The sequence below is a fragment of the Ambystoma mexicanum genome, chromosome 13 (assembly GCF_040938575.1).
Source record: "Ambystoma mexicanum isolate Mex_15411 chromosome 13, UKY_AmexF1_1, whole genome shotgun sequence".
Lineage (NCBI taxonomy): Eukaryota > Metazoa > Chordata > Amphibia > Caudata > Ambystomatidae > Ambystoma > Ambystoma mexicanum.
The window spans coordinates 493133157-493153709 of NC_090938.1; the positions used below are offsets into that span (position 1 = coordinate 493133157).

Here is a 20553-nt window from a genome sequence, read left to right on the forward strand (position 1 = left end):
GTAAGAGAGGAGTCCAGGTAGAATCCTAGAGTTTTTACCTCTGGCATAACCTTAATGATATTGTTGTCAATGTTGAAAGATGTGTAGTTTGGGGTTCGTTTTTTTAAAATTAGAGTCGGATCCAAGGAGAAGAATCTCGGTTTTATCGTCGTTCAGGCAGAGGTTGTGAGTCGCCATCCATGCCTGAATGAGAAGGTATATTTTATTCATCAAGGCCAGGTCTTCTTCATAGTTGCCCGAAAGGGGTATGAGGATCTGGGTGTCATCTGCATAATTAGCGTAGGTGACACCCAGTCTGTCCAACTTGTCAAATAGTGGCATGGTGAATATGTTGTACATAGTGGGTGAAAAGCAGGATCCCTGTGGGACTCCACATTTTATTTGGATAGGATCGGCGCAGATGGAGGTAGAGAAAACTCTCATAGTCCGGTTGGCTAAGAAGGATTGAACCCAAGCTATGGCTTCTCCTGTAAAGTTGGCAGCGAGCCTTAGGTGACTGCATAAAACTGCATGGTCCACCAGGTCAAAGGCTGCTGACAGGTCCAGCAGAAGTAGCAGAGCTGTTTTGCCACTATCCTTTAACTCCTCAATTTTTGTCTTAAGGTCTAGCAAGGCTGTTTCGGTGCCATGGAGAGGGCAGAATCCTAATTGCCGAGAGCCTAGCAGATGATTGGTTTCTAGATAGTCTTGAATTTGTAAATAGGCTACTCTGTCAATAATTTTGAGTGGGAAAGGTACTGTAGTGATAGGTCTATAGTTGGTGGGGATGGAGGGGTCAAAGAGTTAGTTTTTTCAGTAGGGGGAGGACCCAGGATTCTTTCAGGTTGGTAGGTACAGTGTTTGATTTAAAGGAGGAGTTGATAAGCTTTGAGATAAAAGGGGGCTAGGTCTCTGGCTGCGTCCTTTATTATTTGCGCTGGGCAACTGTCACCCTTGCAGTTGGAGGGTTTCAGGGAGAGAATGACCTTTTCAGTATCGATGATTGAGATAGTTTTGAAGCTAAATGGTGGAATAGTATTGTGCTCAGTGGGCGGTGGTAATAGTTGGTCAACAAGGGGCAGAGAGTCTTTTTTGAATTGAAGGGAAGAGATTTTATTCGATAATGCGTTTTGTATGTTAGTACACCATATCTTGTCCTTTGGGACAGTGTCAGCAGGTTGTAAGGGGGATTCCATTTCACAGAGGATGGAGAAAAGTTCCTTCGTATTTGATTTGGCTTTTGTGATTCTGTCATCAAATAAGTTTGTTTTTGTGTTGATAATTTCTTTCTTATAGTGTTTAGATAGTTTAGCTTTGTTGTCGTCGGTCGGCGAGTTGCACCAGATAGCTTGTAGCTTTCTTCTTTTCTGCTTTCTTAAGTCATTAAGTTGGGGGGTGAACCAGGCATTCAAGTGCGCTACCTGTTTACTTTTGCGCAGTTTGGTTGGGGCAATGGTGTTTAGTGCTATGGTCATGGCTTTGTTAAAGAGGTGTCCACTAGGGTGTCTGGATCAGTGTTATTCTCCCAGCCATTAATAGCGGGGAGGGGGAGCGGGATATGTTTTTCAGCAGTGATAACTTTTTTACTTCTAGTGGGTAGGGGGGGTATCATGCTGATAGTTTTGGGGGTAAGGAGATCAAGAGAGGCGGTAAAGTTGATTAAATAGTGGTCCGTCCATGGTTGTGGGACAATGTCGGTAATGGCAATGTTACAATTAAGTTCAGATACCCAGTCGAGGGTTCTACCTTTGATATGGGTAGGTGAGAGGACTTTTTGGGTGAGCCCGTAGTCATTAAGTAGGGCTGTTATTGAGTGGGCATGCTTGTTGTCTGGGTCATTGAAACCAATGTTAAAGTCGCCCATCAACAAGGTTTGGGAGTGCTTTTGTGTATTGTTCGCTAGGAGGCTGGTGAGGTCATCTTCGAAGGTTCCTAATGGTCCTGGGGGCCTGTAAATCAGATGGATGGTCAACGTGCGATTAGATAGCAGCAATTTGGCTGTGAGTATTTCACAGGATGAGCAGGGAGGTGAAGTGGCGAGCCTAATAGGTAAGGTAGTTTTAGAGATGATGACTAAGCCACCGCCTTTGGCATTCAGTCTATCTACTCTAAGGATATGGTAACTGTCAGGTACAGCAAGCATCAGAGTAGGTCCTGCCGCTTCGTGGAGCCAAGTCTCTGTGATGGTGAGTAGGTCCAGGCTGCCATTGCTTAGAATGTCAGAAATTTCCGTGGCATGGGCTACCATAGATCTGGCGTTGATGAGACTCTTTTAATGTCAGGGTGCTCTTAGGAGTAGGATTATATGAAGGTTTGGTTAAGTATTTGTTTTGGTTCAGGTGCTCCTTTGTGCAAGATTGAATAGGCACCTGGTTTGGGATTTCGTTTTTGGTTGCTTGTGCACGCTTGGCTAAATATTCAGGGGTGGGGAGAATGCAGTGGTGTTATTTATATTATTTCTTTTAGGTTTATAAATGCGAGGTAGTCTTGCCCCAAGTCTAATGTTTCTGTCCAAAGGTGGGCTTGTGTTTACGGTGGCGAGGGCCATGATGGTGAGGGGCCCAATCGTAAGTAGGAGGGTCTGGATGTTTAGGTTTATGCCCATGGTGTTAGGGTTCACCTAGATTCAAAGTCCACAGTGATACTAGAATGCAATGAGCAGGCGGGTAGCTGCAAATGCAGAAGGAGGGCTCACCTAGCTTGAAGATGCATCGGCGAGGCTGAAAATGGCTTGTGCAACAGACAGTTGGGCAATAGTGGGGTTCACCTAAATTCACGATTCACAGTAAAGCTAAACATGCAGTGTGCAAGCAGTAGGTGCAAATGCAGCAAACGGTGTCACCTAGATTCAAAAGGCTAAAAAATGGCATGTGCAAACAGACACAGTAGAGCAATAGGGGGTTCACCTGAATTCCAGAGTTACAATAAAGACTAAATATGCAGTGTGCAGGGAGAAGTTACAAATGCAGCAAAGAAGGTGTTCACCTAGATTCAAAATTCACAGTAGAAGCTAAAAAGGCATGTGCAACCAGATGCAATTGAGCAATAGGGGATTCACCTAATTTCAAGGTTCACATGGATTCAAAATTCACAGTAGAAGCTAAAATGGCATGTGCAAGCAAACGCAATTGAGCAATAGGGGATTCACCTAAATTCAAGGTTCACCTAGATGCAAAATTCACAGTAGAAGCTAAAAAGGCATGTGCAACCAGACGCAATTGAGCAATAATAATAATTCACCTAAATATGAATATCAATAGGACAGCTAGTAGTGGTCAAGTATCAAGCTCACAATAGGGTACATAAAAACAGGTGGAGCCGGAATGCTAATCCTAGGTGGTCATTTAAAGAAAAGGTACAGAGGTGCCGTAACTAGCCACAATCAGATCTCATGGAGGTACTAGAGAGCAGGAGTTAGGTAGAGCAGGTGGTTTGGCAGTAGGTAGTTGAGGCTCACAGTAAGGTGCCAAGTACAGCAGGCCGTGGTATATAAATGACTACCAACAATCATGCGTTAGGCTCATAATAAGGTGCATGGAGCAAATAACACTAACAAGTTCGTAATAGGCAGTAGGCAAGCTTTCAAAATGAGCATGAAATCACATGCATACATCACATACAGGGTGCCAAGTACATCAAGCCATAGTGTATTAGTAGCTACCAGCCACCATGTATCCGGCTCGAGTAAGGTACATGGAATGAATGGTTCTAACAGGCTCAATAGTTAGTTAGCAAGTTTCCAGTATAATTGTGGGATCACGTGGGGGGTACATCTGTTAAGGAGTCAAAAGGCACATTTACAGTGCGTATGGGACGATCGGCGTAACACAGTAATTGGCTAGTGTGGAATCTGGCGTGTGCATATAGCTCTGCCGGGAGCTGGGACAAAATAGTACATTGGGCTGTTTTCTGCCCGCTGGGACAAAATAGTACATTGGGCTGTTTTCTGCCCGCAAAGTCAGAAGGTTGTATGGGAGCACCAGCAATGATGATGAGTCGTAGCACTGACAATGCACTACGTGACGAGCAAGCGAGGAGCGTGTTGTGGACGCATAACTTGCGATCGATGCGGGGGGGGGGGTGTAGATGTCCCAAGTGTTCGTGCAACACTCCAGCCCTGGCATTGGTTCCCCCTTCACTCTCTGGTCTCACTCGTGGCTTTTATTTCCTCTTTGTCACAACCTCTCTCCCTCCTTCAAACTCTTGCTGCTAAAATGCTGTGCCCTCAACCCAACCCCCTTTTCTGCTCCTGCACACACCCCGTCCCCATCCCCGCCTACTCCTATATGTGCGGTTCTTTCCTGCAAAGCAACTGCAGTGCAGTAAAGACCCACGCTGTAGTTGCTTTGCAGGAAAGACATGTGATGCAAAATACTGCTTACTAATTGGCTGAATGTGGCCGAGAGAAAGGGCCAGAGAAATGGTTTCTGCCTGAAGCACTTTAGCAGCATTGGCAAATATATTAGTGTGGAGTGGATCCCTCAAACACAGCTGGAAAATCACTAAACTGGTATGCAGGACAGCACCTGTCAACCAGCTCTACCTTATTAATTTTGCCTGTCAGACATAGCTGAAGTGAGCAAATGCCCTCATACCTTCATAGCATAGAATGCTTCATGTGGAGCCCATACAACCATATGAGTGAGGAAGAGGGACAGAATGAGCGGATAAGTGAGTTATTTTAGCAAGAGGACAGCATGAGAACCACTTTGAGGCACCCTCATTGGCACAATTTTCATACAACTGTGTGAGGAATGACAAGTCCCTTTAAAATGTGTGTAGAGGAGTACTGTCTAAATAACTATATGGGACTAGTCTCAGTTCACCAGCGTCTAATAAAATACAATCTGGTTATGCTGCTGTGTATTTGGTCCAAGTACATTAAAAAGGACAAACCTAGAGAAGATTAACATCTAAGGCATGAATTTTGCCTGAGAAGCAAGGCATGGTAATAGAAAACTATTTACGTCATCACCACAAATAACAGAATGAGCGAATGTGTGAATAAACAAATGTGTTAACTATTAAAATAGTGGAAGGCAAAAGTCCCTCTGAAGGAATTGGCGCACCTTCAGAGATGTCCTGTGCAGAAATAACTGCACGCTGTGGAAACGTTACAGAAGGTTGTATTTTTTCTGCACGAGACCAACTAACCATAATTCCATTTGCATGACTTGCCAAAAGTGTGACAAATCTCAATAATACTGATGTGTAGCTCAAGTAAACAAGACATTAACTCGGGTCAAAGAAAAGTAAACCCAAAAGGCAAAGGTCATATTTTCAAAAATGAAAAATACATTTTGAGCGAGTTGTATTGTTGGTGTCGGGGTTTCAGAATCAATTGGTATACGGTTCTTGCGTGACACACCTTAGTGGACCTGCAGGGTTGCCACCAAGTTTAATCAAACGCTCACTGGTAATGTTGCTAAGCAGTAATGCCTCGACTATGGAGGGGAGGAGATCAATGGTATCGGGCCCTCTAGGTGCCCGATACTCTTTTCGGAAGCAACACAAAGTGACAGTCTAGTGTTTGGCCTTCAGTGACCGCGTATCTTGCATCCTGTTCCAGGAAGGTATCAACAGAAATTGCTACCAGCACTTCACGTTGCAAAGCTTCTCGCTTGCAGTTACGCTCCATAGTCTCGTTCTTCCTGCTCTTCTGTCCGTGCCCTGCTGTTTTTTCTGCTTGTCCCGTGTCCCATTCCGCTCATTCCAATTCCTTTGTTGGCCTCCAAGGTTCTTCGGCTCGTCTGCCGGAATCCTCCTCTACTTCTTCCCGACCTCACCATTGTCACATTCAGTGACTCAGTGACTTATCTGATCCACCGCTCCAGGACATAGCATCCCCACAGGGTCCCCCCCCCCCCACTATTTTTGGCTCTCACCTTGGTTGGGTCCACCAGGTGACCAGTGTTTGTACGTTCTCCATGCTGGCCTCCAGCAGGGATCGGCCTTACCTCTTCACTTCCAGGAAGACCCACCCAAAAAACACCTGGAGAACTCTGAAACAAAGCATTACACAAGTGAGCCGAGAGTGGATTTCAGCCCCCACAATCCCGAGAGCAGTCCTGACAGATTGTTGGAAAGTACAGGTCGCATATACAGTGGTTGGCAAGCAATAGATAGTCCACCCAGGTAGGTATTGAAAATATATTTATTATAACAAGAAAGTTGCTTTAAAGTTATGTAAAGCCACAAGGCCAAACACAACATTGGCGTTCAATTGGGATACCTACCACAATTTAGTTCAACACAGTAAAACATACCAAAAAGTTACATATACTAAAGTGTGTGTGGGTGAGGGGGGGGGGCGGTCTCGTTTTATATACACAAACCTCTGTTTCATATGGCACACCAACACACAGCAAAACTACATTAGGAAATCCAATCCAAGGAACAATTGTCCATCAATAGCCTCAAGAAATTAACCCGTTTTTTTATACTTGGGGGAAGTTTACAAGTTATAACTAACTTCTCATACAAGGTTTAACAAAGAGTGCAATCCAATAGTTAAGCGCAGTTGTAGTGAAACAATTTGTAAGACGGTACTATGCTGAAGTTCTCTGCCTGGTAATCATGGTAGCAGACATTCAGAGGGCACCAGGATTGACACTAGCCCTTTAAGGGCAACCCTACAGATAGGATCTTCCCTCATAGAGCCCGGGTGCAATTTCAACCCTCCGTGGTGCCCCAGTAGAACCAAGGAAACAAGTAGGTGGACCCCTTTAAGGGATATGAGGAGCAGCGGTTCCACAGAGCCGGTAATAACAGCACACACTCTGCTCACCTCGTGTGGCTGCAGAAACTGCTCTTAAATATTCAAATAGAGAATTGTGAGCTAGGCCGAGGAATTTGGGAGGAAGTCAACCAGGACCAAGCACCAGCACAGAACTGGAAAAAAACACCAGGGGAGGGACCCACCAGCCAACCTCTATACCATGAACCTAAACAGGAGGAAAGTGTTAGAAACTCAAAGATAGTATGTAGAAGTCCTTAGGCTGCAATCCAGCAGACAATGAAGACCCGCCCAGGCCCAGTGAACTACAACTCCCATGTCTCCTATACCAAATCAGCACACACAGGTCCTCTTACTCCAAATTGAAGCAGGAAGGAGGGGTGAAGGGCTGTGAGGAACTAGAGTGTGTCCTCACTTCTTTCCCCCGGGGATCCTCCTCTCAGGTAGACAGGAAAGGCCATCACTTTTGGATCCCAACCCTGGGGTGGGTATGCGAGGGAGGATCAGTATTAGGTCAAGAGACCTTCTTCAGAAAAACAAAGAAAAAATAAACAATTTAGAAAGACTGCTCTGTGACCACACAGTGCAGTCTTTCTAAAATCGAACTGTGTGCCCCTGCGACGCACACAAGTGCGCGCAGGGCCCGACAGGCACGCCAGGACCCGGAAGCGACCAAGAAGGAGAACGGCTAAGTGGATATGTGCATGTGTGTGTTGGGTGTTCGTGTGCGTGTGCGTTTTGGCAGGGGAGTGTTGCGAGGGAGGGAGTGGGGGCGAAACCTCTCGATTTGGAGTAAATGCAGGAAGAGGTGGTGTGGGAGTGCACAAATGTAAAGCAGGCATGTCCACATAACAGGTTTTTGCTAAAGTCAGGCAATTGGACTTGAGGCCCACACCTGGGTTAACTTAACACTCCTAATGGATATAAAAGCAGCCAGCCAACACATGTTACCTTAAGTTACATTATTATTGCAGCTGCCGCCGTGTATATGTCACATCCACGGCGGTGGGTGCAATAATAATGTAAGCAAGGATCATGATGATGCAACGTGTGACGCTCGCATTGACACGCGGCCTGGCAGCTCGGGCCGCACGCCACGACACGGAAACTGTGATGCAGTGACCACGGTCAAAGTCGGGGGGCAGGGGCTCTTACTTTTAAAGGACATGGTCGTCCATCCGACCTTACCTTACATTATTATTGCGGCGAGCGCAATAATAATGTAAGGCAACTTAGCCTTAGGCAATGATGCAAGTGTGTGTGAGACGCTCGCATTGCCTCGCGGCCTGTCAGCTCAGGCCACATCCTGGCCTGCAGGAGCCGCGGGCACACAGCACGCCACACCGCGGTCAGTGGTCTCTTACTTTTAAAAGGACATGGATACCGTACATTATTATTACAGCGGTGCCGTGAATGTCACAACTCACATATCCACGTCAATGTAAGCCGACACAAAGTTACACTGAAGCGACTTACTTACAGCGTTGTTAGTACCTCCAGTCCTGTCGGGTGCCGCACTGAGCAAGCAGAATCTGCCCCTGAGGAACTTAAGCAAAACTAGGCCTGAGGAACTTAAGCAAAACTAGGCTGCACACCGGACCCCACGTGCAGGGCAGGCTCTCTCACGAGTCGACTGCCACGCCTTAAGTGTACTGTAGTGAAGGTGGCGCCGCTGCCTCTGCAACAGACCCACGTGACCACCCACCCCCACCGCCACGTCACCATGCCATTTTACTGGCTCAGGAGAACAGCCAATGAATACTTTACATTCTGTGTTACTATACAGAATGTATCAAATACTGCATAGTAACAACAGAATGTTGGTTTTCATTGGCTGTTGTTCTGTACTCCCACGTCCAGCCAGGCCATGCAAGCAGAGCAGACTCAGAATGATTTATGATGGAAAGTCATAGTTGGAGCAAACAAAGCAATTACCTTTGTGCCAGTCGGCCCAATGATGTTCCGGTGCCCGAAAATAAAAGAGTGCCCGTGTTGCCCACCGGCAAACACCAGCACAAATTAAGCACTGCGTCTTCCTTCGAGAGCCTGGCCTGCACGCTTGTCATCCCTCCCACTTCCTCCCTGATCATTGCCACTATCAACAGGCCACCTGGCTCAACCAATCCGTTTCTCTCTGAATGGGCTGATTTCTCCTCCTCTCTCCTCACAACCACCTCTAAACTCTTTCCCGTGGGTGACTTTCCCATCCACCTTGCCTCCTCAATCACAACATCCACTCTCTTCTGTGACCTCTGCAACTCGCTCTCCCTCTCCATTCTCCCTTCTGGTTCAACCCACTCGGCTGGACACTCAATGCCTTCAATCACATTGACCTTTTGCTCTCTTCCCCACTCATCACCCCACTCTCCTGGTCAGCCCATTCTGTGTCCTCTCTGCCGTCTGACAGCACCTCCCCAGCCAACCTCATTCACGAGCATCCGTCCGTTCGAATGAGTGTCAGCTGCCGCCTTCTCATCTACCTTCATCCTGCCCGCTCCCCAGTGCAGACTCCACCTCTGACTCCGCTCTCAACAACCTACATCTTGTTATTATTAATACTTGTGACACTCTTGCCCCAATCACGAGTATCCGCCTGAAAGATTCCACCAAGTGTAACACCTGGTATGACTCTGAACTTGCAGCCCTGAAACGCAAGTGCAGACCTGCAGAACGGAGGTAGCAGACCTCATGCTCACCCTCTGACAAACTGTCCTGTTGCCTGTTCCAAAGAAAATACCGACGCTCCAGTCGCTCCAAGAAAAGGGCCCACATCCAGGCTCATGTCTCTGGTGCATCCAACAACATGGTTGAACTCTTTAAAATCTGCAAGGAACTAGCCAACCCTTCCGCAGTCTCCACCTCACCACTTCCCTCCCAGGCCCTCTGCAACACATTGGCCACACACTTCAATGCAAAAACTTGCTTCCCTTTCTCCTCCCCTGCCCAAACCTCTGCCTCCTAGAGCCTCTCACCACTCCCCCCCCCTTTGCCTTTCTTTCCTCCTCTCCTATCACACCTGATGAGTGTTAGGGAGAATTCTCATTTATGGCTAATTTCCCTTACCTAGTGAGTCCCTCAGCAGCGTTGCTGGTTTTCTGGGGTTTCTTTTTTCCACCTGGTAAGAGTGTGAACCTTTTTCCCCCCCACTCTTACATGCGTTTTGCCATATGTATTTCAACTTTGTGTGTGATGTTGGGCTCTGGAGCCACACCACTCCATGAGCCCAACTTCTTGTGTGTGTTACACAGCACCTTCAGTGCAGTAACACAGGGTTGTCTCTAAGACTTCCCACAGACTCCATTTTTCTGGGGCTGACTACTCTCCCCCAGAAACAGGTAAAGTTGCCATTTACTTTATGTAGTCATTTAACCTACAGACCCAGTACACCCCATCTTACATGGAGCATTGTTAACTCTGGTCCCTTTTTGTGTGTACCTCCTGGAGCCTTGTTTCGCTCCCTTAACACTAAGACTTGGCTAATGGCAGTGGCATCTACCCTAACTTTTCTACCGCGATTATACTTTATAAACGTGGTACTGTTTTAGGCTATTGTATTAGCCTCGAACATAAACCCGCTTGACCAAATACATTTTCTTTCGTCTCCGGTCGGGTTTAATCGCCATTTCTTTTTGTTAATATCCTTCTTGTGTTTTACTTTGCGTGGCAACCCAGGTTTGCCTTCTTTGTTCGCCATCCTTTGGTGGGCTTTTACGAAGAAGCCCTACTTTGGCGTCTGGGTGTCTAGGTGGGCTGAATGGTAGGGAGGGGGTTTAGTAACCCCCTGCACAGGGCCTCCTTGGAGACCCAACTCACACTTTGTGTCCATTGGCTGGGGTGTTTGTCCGGGCTGGACAACCCCCCTGTTGTGGGATTGACAGCCAGACTGTGTGAATGGGGGATTTTCGCATAAAAAGGCAGGACTTTTGGGCTGGAAGTCAGAGTCGCCACTGGAACTACAAGAACCGAAGAGAAGCGGAGAAGACGGCTGCTGCAACTCCCGAGTCCCGGTGAAGCCCTGCTGCAGCCCTGAGCTATCTACCCTTCAACGACAGAAGATCCAGTCTGCAGTCTTCCTCCCTTGAGCCTGGTGGGATCAACCAGCTCACCTTTCTACAGCCAGAGAATCCTCTCCTGGGTCAAAATCGCTGCACGAAGCTGTAGTGGTCCGGATAGACATCAGAAGAGCCCTCTCCTGTTTTAAAGGAGCGCAACCGTTATTCACCGTTGCTTTGCTGCTGCTGGCCTCATCCCTGGGTAGTGCAGATTGCTCCAGACGTCCTTCTTGTCCCCACGATTGAAGCTTCAGGAACCGCGAGTCTGGAGGAACTACCAGGAACAACTGCCGTGGCACCATCTTTCTTCATTTGAATAAGGTACTGTGTCCATTTGGTCGTTCTATACGTCCGACCTTGAGGAATCGGGGTGAACCCTTTTCCTTACAGAGGACTTGTTCTTTCTTCCTTCCCTCTTATAACTTTTGTCTCCCTTTGACAATATCCATGTACTCCTGGCAATGTTAATCTCGAACTGTTCTAATCGTGTGATCCTCGACAACAGAGCCCTGCTCCATTTGACACTGGCGCAGGCCTATTGACTTTATCTGTCTCTTACAATACGTCCTGGGATTCATGTACCTTGACAAAAGTATTGCCTATGATTTTTCTCCCCTTTGCCTTGGTTTTTATTCAATGTGCTAAATGTGTTTTGACTATGGTTACAATTCTCCCAGCGGGTACACTTTTCTTAAGACCGAACTGTCATTACTGTCAAAAAGTGAGCGCTGCTTAACCCCCGGTAACGTCTTTTGTTTTGCAACACCGGTCTGTCAAATCCTAATGTACTTACCTTGAATTGACATGAACCAAAGGAATTGGTTGTGTGTGGTATATTTTAGAGTGTGGTTTTATTTAATAGAAGTGAAGTGTTTTGTGAACAGATGGTTTAAAACTAAATGTACTTATATTTTTTAACTAGAAACCTTGAGTCAGTGTTTGAGTCACAGTAATTGTAGTCCTTGGTGTAATTCCTATTACTGCTCATTTGCTTTTGAGATAAGTCTGGCTGCTCCGCTACTGCTACCACTATAACTGTAGTACAGGCTTGTACCAAAGGTGAAATTGTGCTGCCACTTTTAGAGTTAATTGTCTGCAGTGTTCCCTAAGGGTACTGCAGAGGATTCTGCCTAACAAAGAGGTCCCCAGAGTTGTCTGCTCAAGAAGGTCTCCTCCAAATAGGCCTCCCAGTTTCTCCAGAACCATTAAGGACAATATCGGCTCATTTGTCGATTTCTGCAACCACTCTTGCTACTGGATCTTTCCCTTCTTCCCTCCAGCACTCCCTTGTGCGCTCCCTCCTAAAACAACTTCTCCAGACCAGTCTTGTCTGGCTAACTACCGCCCCATGTCTATCACCCCCTTCCTTGGGAAACTCTTGGAGAAGCTGGTCTTCCCCAAACTGAAACCAGCACACTGAGCTTGTTGGTTGCATAAACAACCATCAATCTATATTCCGAGCAACGACAGGCACGGAAACTGCTCTTCTGAACACCCATGAATAACTGATTGCATCTCTTGAGTCTAACTCTCCAGCTGTTCTCATTCTACTTGATCTCTCCTCTGCATTTGACACGGTCAACCGCTCCATCCTCATAAAACGGCTCCACAATACCCTAGGTATCTCGGAATGGGTACTGAACTGGCTGACCTCCTTCTCAATGATCGTCCATCGAGGGTTATTCTGGGCTCTTTTTCCTCCTCCATCTCTATCTCCACCTGCGGCGTCCCCGAGGGTTCCAGCCTTTCTCCCTGGCTCTTTAACATCTATCTTGCTCCGCTTGTACACCTAATTTCCACCTTCTCCCCCAACTTCCAGTGTTATGCTGTTGACACACAACTCTTCTTTCAACTTCCCTCTAATCCTCTCCTTACCTCCTCCATCATTCCTGACTGCCTATCTGCCATCCAGTTCTGGTGTGCCTCCAATGATCTCTGCCTCAATGCCAGCAAGACTGAGATCCTTCCCATTGGTACTCCAGCTCCCCCTTTCTTCCCCTCACTCTAGCCACCCTCTATGCCCACCTTCTCCTTCATCTGAAGCCAGAAACCTTGGAGTCACCTTCGACCCTTCTCTGACCTGGTCCTTCCTCCCTCACATTCAGGACCTTGCCAAGAAGGCCCACTTTCAACTCCACCTCCTCAAAGGAATAATTCCTTTCCTTACTTTCCTCCAGAAGTTCAATATCTCTAGAGTTCTGGTTCTTTCTAGGCTAGACTACTGCAATAGTATCTTCCTTAATCTACCCTCTTCTTCTCTACGACCCTTCCAGCTAATCCAGAACATGGCTGAGAGGCTTATCCTTGGCCTCAAGCCCAAGGACTGCATCTCTCCAGCCCTAAAATCTTTCCACTGGCTCCCGGTTGCTGCAAGGATCAAATTCAAATCCCTCTGCATCATCCATATGGCTGTCTGGGGCCGGACCACGCTATCTACAACTGACTCTCACTAAATACTCTTCCCTCTAGATCTTTACGGCACAAACTGTCAAGCGCTTCGCTAAACAGCAAGCTGGTGGCCAATGTCTTTCCTTGGCTTGCTCCCTCCCATGGAACAGCCTGCCCCTCCCTCTTAGTCTTGAGCTGAAACTCTTCAAATTTTGGAAGCTCCTCAAGACCTTCCTTTTCGCCTCCCCCTTCCCTCCCTCCTCTGTTAAATCCCACAGTTGCTGAAATTGGTGACCATTGCCCTTATGTGTCCACTGGGGTCCTGTTACGCTCACCTGGTATCCACGGGGACGCCCGTATGCCTTCGTTGCCGGATTCCCCCCGGATGTGCTCAATTCGGGATGATGTTCTATGGCAGGTGGGCCTGAAACCACAGGAGGACTGGACTTAGGCACAGATTTTGTTTCCTCCCACCAGCCCCTTGGACTCGACCTGATAGCCCCCTCCTCACCTTGTTATGATGTCTGGCGTGCTCTCCGTCCTGCTTTCTGCGCAGGGGCGCGTAGTTTTCTGCAGGTTGAAGCGACCGAGTTAACTTCACTGGTGCCAACCCATTCAAGTGTCTTTAAGGAGGTAAGTTCGATTATAGCAGTCTCTGAAGGCCTTTGCTTTTCTTTTGTGCTATTAAGGTCTTTCCCGGATTGTTTCCCCCTTAGGTGTGCGGAGGTTCGCTGGGTGCGCTGCTTGGATCAGGATCCTGCCGGGATATATGAACGCAGAGCGTATGAAGAAAGGTAGGTTCAGCACGAAGTGCGGCGCGCTAATGTCTTTTTGGGCTAACCTGTATTCTTTATTCCTTTTCAGGTCGCAATGGTCTTTCTGGGTGTGCAGTGATTTCCGGAGTGGAACCGGCCAAGATATGCCCAGCCAGGTGAGGATGCTATGGTTACTGCTGTGATTGCCGTGAGTAACCTGTTTAACCTCGTCCCTTTTTCTCTCTCCACTCCAGGTGCTTCATTCCAGTGCGTGCGTGATGTCCTGAAGATGCTGCCAAAGGGATGGAAGACTGCAAGCAGCCGGGATCGAAGGATGGAAAGCTGAAGGTAAACTGGGACTGCTAATGATGTTCTTTTGTCTCCTCTGCAGGTCCGCAATTCCAGGAACGCCGGGTGCTGGTCTCTGAACACGATGAGCGTCACGCTGCTGGCTGCAGGATAACGCAAAGCACGTTCTTTAGCTTGGGTGTGGTTTATATAGCCTACCCCTGTAAAGTAGTCCAGGTAAAGTAGTCTGGGCTACCACACCCTAAAACACTGCACCGCACAGTCTGGTTCTTAGGGACTAGACTGTGTGGGTGTCTCCATGTTGGCTGCAGGCTTCCACACAAAAAGTAGTCCCCTCAAGTCCCATTCCAAATATGAGCCTGGCACCAAAGGCGCCAGGACTGACTCCAGGAGAGTCCCCGGTGATAATGTAAGGCCCTTGGGGCCCAAAATGACCCCCCAAGTCCTAACCCTACCTGGCATGTGACCATGCCAGTGGGGTTCTGGGTCACGGGTCGTGACAGGTCCTGGCCACCCTCACCCAATTGCCTTCAGCCTCCGTCCGCCCCCAGCACTTGCCTTGGCACCCACTGGCCTGTGCTATTACAGGCCTGCACTTATTTATTGGCAGTTGACCATTCACCAGCTACTTACTCCCTACCACTTCCCTGTGGCACTCCTAGCACTTACCCCCCCATCCTCCTCATCCCTTCTCTCCCTCTGTACTTGCACGCTCTGAATGCTCACATGTCCTAGTCGGACCGCCTCCATCTTTCATTGTTATAGTTGCATTTCATTCCCATGTTCCCTCCCTGTTGCCCTGTGGGCGCTTTGAAACACAATTTACTTGTTGTATAATCACCTTTCAAATGCACAATAAATACATCTTTGGCTGCGGTCCTGGGTATCCATGTGTCATGAGTGGAGAGGTAGCTTTGTCAGCTGGGTTGAGAGAATCAGCAGTTCCAGTCTCTATTCTCAACCTCACGATTATGGAAGGGAGGTTTTTCAATGTTGAAGTACCTCTGCTTCAGCACCCACAATGAGGAAGGACCATAATGATGTAGCAGCCGAGAGAAGCTGTCACACTGGGAGAAGGCAGACCTTCCACTCCAACCCACCACACAGACCCAAGAATAAAAGCCTGTGGAGAGGACGAGAGCGGGTGGGCAGAGGAAGCCCTTGATAGACCACCTCGAAGCTGCAAGGAAAAGGGACATGGTAAGTATGGACATTTGCAGACTGACTACAATACCCACTTCCCACCTTCAATTGCCTTCTTACCTGCCTATACAGAACAGCCCATAAGAATGGAATGGAATGGAACAAAAAAACATTAAAGGAAGTTCATAGGTCAGATAACCCAGCAAGGGGAAAAGAAAAGAAAAACAAAAACACGATGGTCCTGACACGGTCGGAATGAGGATGGAAAACTAATGTAAGGTAGGGGAGTAAAAGGATACACAGAACAGAGTGTGTGGAGTGCTGAAGAACAAGAAGTACTGGAAATGCCAATGAATCTAATCCACTGCTGCAAAAATCCAAGCCTCAAAGAGGTCAATACTAAACCAAGTAGAAAGGGTGAAATCTGATCCCAAAAGAACGCTGAATGTAGAAAAAACAAGGAGAACAAAAATAGTTACCCAATACGCCAAATCCAATGAAGGAGAATACAATCCAAATGCCAGTAAACAAATTCAGAGTCCCGGACACAAAAGCACAGAGGAAACAATCCGAACACTGCTTGCTAGGAAGGAAATCCACATTGAGTAGCAGCATCAGACTGAATGCTGCAGGGATTCACTTAAGCACGCCGAGGTGTCGTGAAACAAGCGTCGTAATCCCTTCTGGAGATTGTAGTACGGGATCTGATACCCAAAAATGCCAGAGCAGTTTCCAAGATATTCTGTGGTGACTGTAATGGTGCAAGGTCAATCGGATCGTCACAAAAGCAGCCTTGGTGACCCAACAAAGGTTTGCCAGCAACAGTGAAGGGAGACCAGAATTTCCCCATGAACATTGAGGGAGGATAAAGGACTTCAGTTCCAGCAAGACCACTTTTCCTGATGAACAGCAGGAGAGTCACAAAGTCAGAGGCCCTGCAAGAGGCTGCACACCATGTTGTACAGTGCTGAGGCTGCATGATGTCCAGGTAGGGAAAACACTCCACTTCATGTAATGTAGAATAGCTACAGGCTTACAGCTTCCGGGAGCTTGGGGCGGAAGCCCAACAAGGTGAAGGACTGTTTGGGCATACCAGTTCAAGAGAAGGAGACCCCCCCTTGTCAAAGAGATTTCAGTTTGTACTCTGAGTTGGCTTTGGCAATGGCTGTTTCAGTAACAGCTTCCAGCAGCCCTCTATAGCTGCTCCAGCTTTAGATTCCAGATTTCAGCGATTAAATCATGTAATGGCTACAGATCCACTCATCATATAAGGACACCTGGGCTGGGGGGGGGGGGGGGGGGGACCATAGCCAACCTATCAAAGGCATTGGCACAATCAAACACAGCGTGGCTATACAACCTCGCATAGCCAGCTCAGATGCATTTGAGAGATCACTTTGGTGTATATATATATATATATATATATATATATATATATACACATATATATATATATACACACACACACACACATATATATATATATATATATTTATTTTAGGTCAGCAGCCACACAAAAAAAGCAAGACCATATATGTTCCTTTCAAAAACCTAGCCAGGAGGAAGGTGGCCATCAAAGCCAGAGTGTCGAAGAGACAGGACTCAAAATAACAAGGTTGATATTTTTACAGGTGGGGGGCTACTATTAGGTAGAAATGGGGTTATGGTGCACAGGATTGCACCTGAAAATGCAAAATGCAGGGATCACCGACACCAGTGAGTCTGGTGTGACGAATCCTTAGAGGTCATCCCATCTCCTCTAGAGGGGGCCCTTCCCATGGGGCCAGGGCTATGCAGCCACAGTACAATAGTCCCCGTGGGGGTGTAACATCTCAGGAGGATCACATGGGGAGGGAACCCCCTTATGAGAGGAGGGACGTCCTGTTAGGGAGAACACAGTATCCACTCACCACTTCACAACCTCCCTCACCCTCCTCCCTATTGCAGTGTAACAGTCCCACATACCTCCATCTACATGTTTGGTAGACATTCCATCTCACTACCTTATACTGAGACAGGGAAGAGTAAGGACTGCCCATGGGAATCCTTGAACAAAACGGAGACAAAGAAGCGCAGAGTGCGGAAGAGCACCCTGCAGAACCAATATGAGCAGGCTAGTCAATATGGACAATCTATTGGTAGTCATGATGCAAAAAGGGAGGATGGACAAAACATGTGGTCGAGCCCTCCCAGGAGTAACTGTGAGAGGCCGAGCGAGACGGGAAGGAGAAGCGCAGACCAGGACGCTGAGCTGGAAGCAGAACATCTGAAACTGATACAGAGTGGCGAGCCACTTACTGAGTTGGCAGAGGGTGGCTTCTGGAGTCCCTGAGGCAGGTGAAGAGCGTGGAACAAGAATCATGCCACCCAGACAAAACGGGGGAGCCGTGCAGTCGGCGCACACAACTGGAAGTCACCGAGAGCTGGAAAAAAGCCCCTGCTCAACTGCAGATACCCAGGAGAGGTCGGAACCTATGCGGACCAAGTATAAAAAAAAAGGTATGAGGGTTACTGAACAGGTAAAGGGGAAGCTACGAAGAAGTTGGCAAGTAGAAGGGTCTGGGACCTGACGAGCAGTAGAAGCTACCAATCACTGTGTGGAGTGATAGGTAGTGCCCGGCAGGATAGTGAAGCAGATCTATTGTGCGAACAGCAGGGGAAGGGAAGAAACCATGTGAATACCTGGTATTTCAAGAAGCAAGAGAAGCACAATCCCCCTTCTTCGTCGCAGTACCTGGTGAAGGAGAGAACCAGGTCTGCCATCCGGGGTCCAAGACCAATGCCTAAGAAAATCTGAGAAAAAAAGACAGGGGAAAGGGGGTCATTTCCTCCTTGCATTAGAAACCTGAAGAGGAACCGGGGGTAGGGAGACCCTCCACCTGGTACATTTCGAAGAGACTTTAAATCTTCTGTCCAGAAGAGGGGAGTCATTCTTCTGGACCCAGCATAGAGTTTATCCTTAGTTGTTTATAACTGTAAGGGAAGGAAATAGGATTTGACACAACGGTGGACATTCCGACAATCGCCTTAGTTTATTATTTTATTATTTGAGGCATAGGAACCCCTCTTAGCATTAGGTAGCTTTTTACCTTTTCTTTTGAACCAAATACCTCTATAGCAACCTCTATACCTCCTTTGTGTCAGTCTCGTACTTCTGCAACCTTACACTGGGCTGCACTGCTCAAGTGTAAAAAGCACTAAAGGGAGAACAAAGGGAGAACAGGGCTCGCCTGCAAGAGTATCCTTAAAGGAGGTAGTAGTGCTACACCAAAGAATCAATTGTGGACAGGGTGCCTGCCCCTGCACCGATAGTCTTGGGTACAAACCAGTGCCCCCAAAATGAGTTGATGAGCGAGGTTGAAATAAACCCACATTCACCAAAATGTCAGGATCGCACAGTCAGCAGATATGCTAAGGGTTATATTTAAAGAGATGGGGAAAATCCAACGACAAAAATCTTTCTGAAATTTCTTTCAACAAGAACAAATTACTTACCTCTGGTAACGTTCTTCAGATTGGATGGTCCTCCCACGTATTCCTCATCTTATGATAATTATCCTTCCAGCTTTAGCTGCTTCGGAAATTCTTTTCGACAGGGGGCGATGTGTGCCGTCTCGTCGAGTCGATGTCGCTCGAGCGCCTCTGTTAGGCTGTCGAAGTCATCAGTATAAATAGCGCATGCAGCGCCCGTTAGCTTCAGTTCTGTTTCTCCCCCTCCTTTAGAGGAATTACCAGGCGCACCATAGACTGCAGGCTCCAAGAAAGTGTAAAGATGTAACTTCTACGGCAGGAGGGGAGATGAGCAATACGTGGGAGGAACCTCCAATCGAAAGAACGTTACCAGGGGTGAGTAACGTGTTTCTTTGAATGGATTCTGCCCTCCCACATATTCCTCATCTTATGATAGACTCCCAAAGCATAATAATTTGGTGGTGGGAGTATGAATTATATTTTGTATCAACTGTTATCATGGACTGAATGAAAGACCGCTTTTCCAAATTGTCCTCGACAGGAAGATGAATCCAGGCAGTAATGTTTCACCAAAAACAGACGACCAAGTGGCTGCTGCAAAAAACTGGAACACCGCTCTGACGAGCAGCAGATGTTGCTGTGCCCCTTGTGGAATGTGCTCTCAAGCCTTCTGGAGGATCTTTGCCCGCTAACTTGTAACATTCCCCAATAGCCAAGATGGCCCATCTGGATAGGGTCTGTTTTGTCACAGCAAACCCCAATTTAGGACCTGTGTAGCCAATTAATGGTAATTGACGAATTTTAACCAATCTTTATATATAAAAACTAAGAGCCCTTTTTAGGGTCCAGCCTATCTAATCTTTCCTCCTCCTTTCCAGGATGAGGAGGTGGTTAGAAAGTTGGCAAAATTATCTTTTGCGACAATTGGAAGTCGGAGACTACCTTAGGTAGAAAAGAAGGTTTTACCCTGAGAACAACCTTGTCTTTATAGAAAACAGTATGTGGCGGTTTACAGGAAAGTGCCTGCAACTCGCTTACCCTGTGGGCTGATATTTTTATTAGTAAAACAGTTTTCAAAGTTAACAGTCTTAATGGGCATGAATGTATTGGCTCAAAAGGGATGCCCGTTAGAAACGGTTAAGACCCCACATAGGGACTTGGAATGAAATTGGTGGGAATAAGTTAGTAAGACCCTTTAGGAATTAAACAATCAGAGGGATTTAGAAATATAAATCCTCTCTGAAGATCGCTTGAAAATAAACACTGCCACCAGGTAACCTTTAATTGTTCCATTCTGGAGGCCCAGATTCACCAGATGTAATCAAAAATATATATATATATATTTTTTTTTAAAAGCACCATATGTGTATCACTAAGAAAAGGGTCCACGTTCTTATCCCTGCACCAACTGCTGAACTTGTTCCAACGGCAGCAGTACAAAGATTTTGTTGATGGCCTTCTGGCCGAAAGCAAGATCTCCATTACGTCATTCCTTTCGCGAGAGATGGTCCTCCCTTTGTGGAAGACCTATTGGAGGGCAGATGGGCATGTCCAAAAGGTCCGGGTACCAGGTCCTCCTGGCCCAATCCAGGGCAATTAGCAATCATGATTTCCCAAACTTTTCGCAACCTCCTAATCATGTGAGGAATGACGGGGACTGGAGGAAACGCGTGCAGGAGTGGCAACTCCCAGTCCGCTATGAACGCATCCCCTAGAGCTC

General features: G+C 47.3%; 1 protein-coding gene across 1 annotated transcript in view; it reads right to left on the reverse strand.

Annotated features, from left to right (window-relative positions):
- METTL2A (methyltransferase 2A, tRNA N3-cytidine) overlaps nucleotides 1-20553 on the reverse strand; it is a 224811-nt gene that overhangs the window by 175336 nt on the left and 28922 nt on the right. The gene's annotated exons all lie outside the window — the stretch shown is intronic.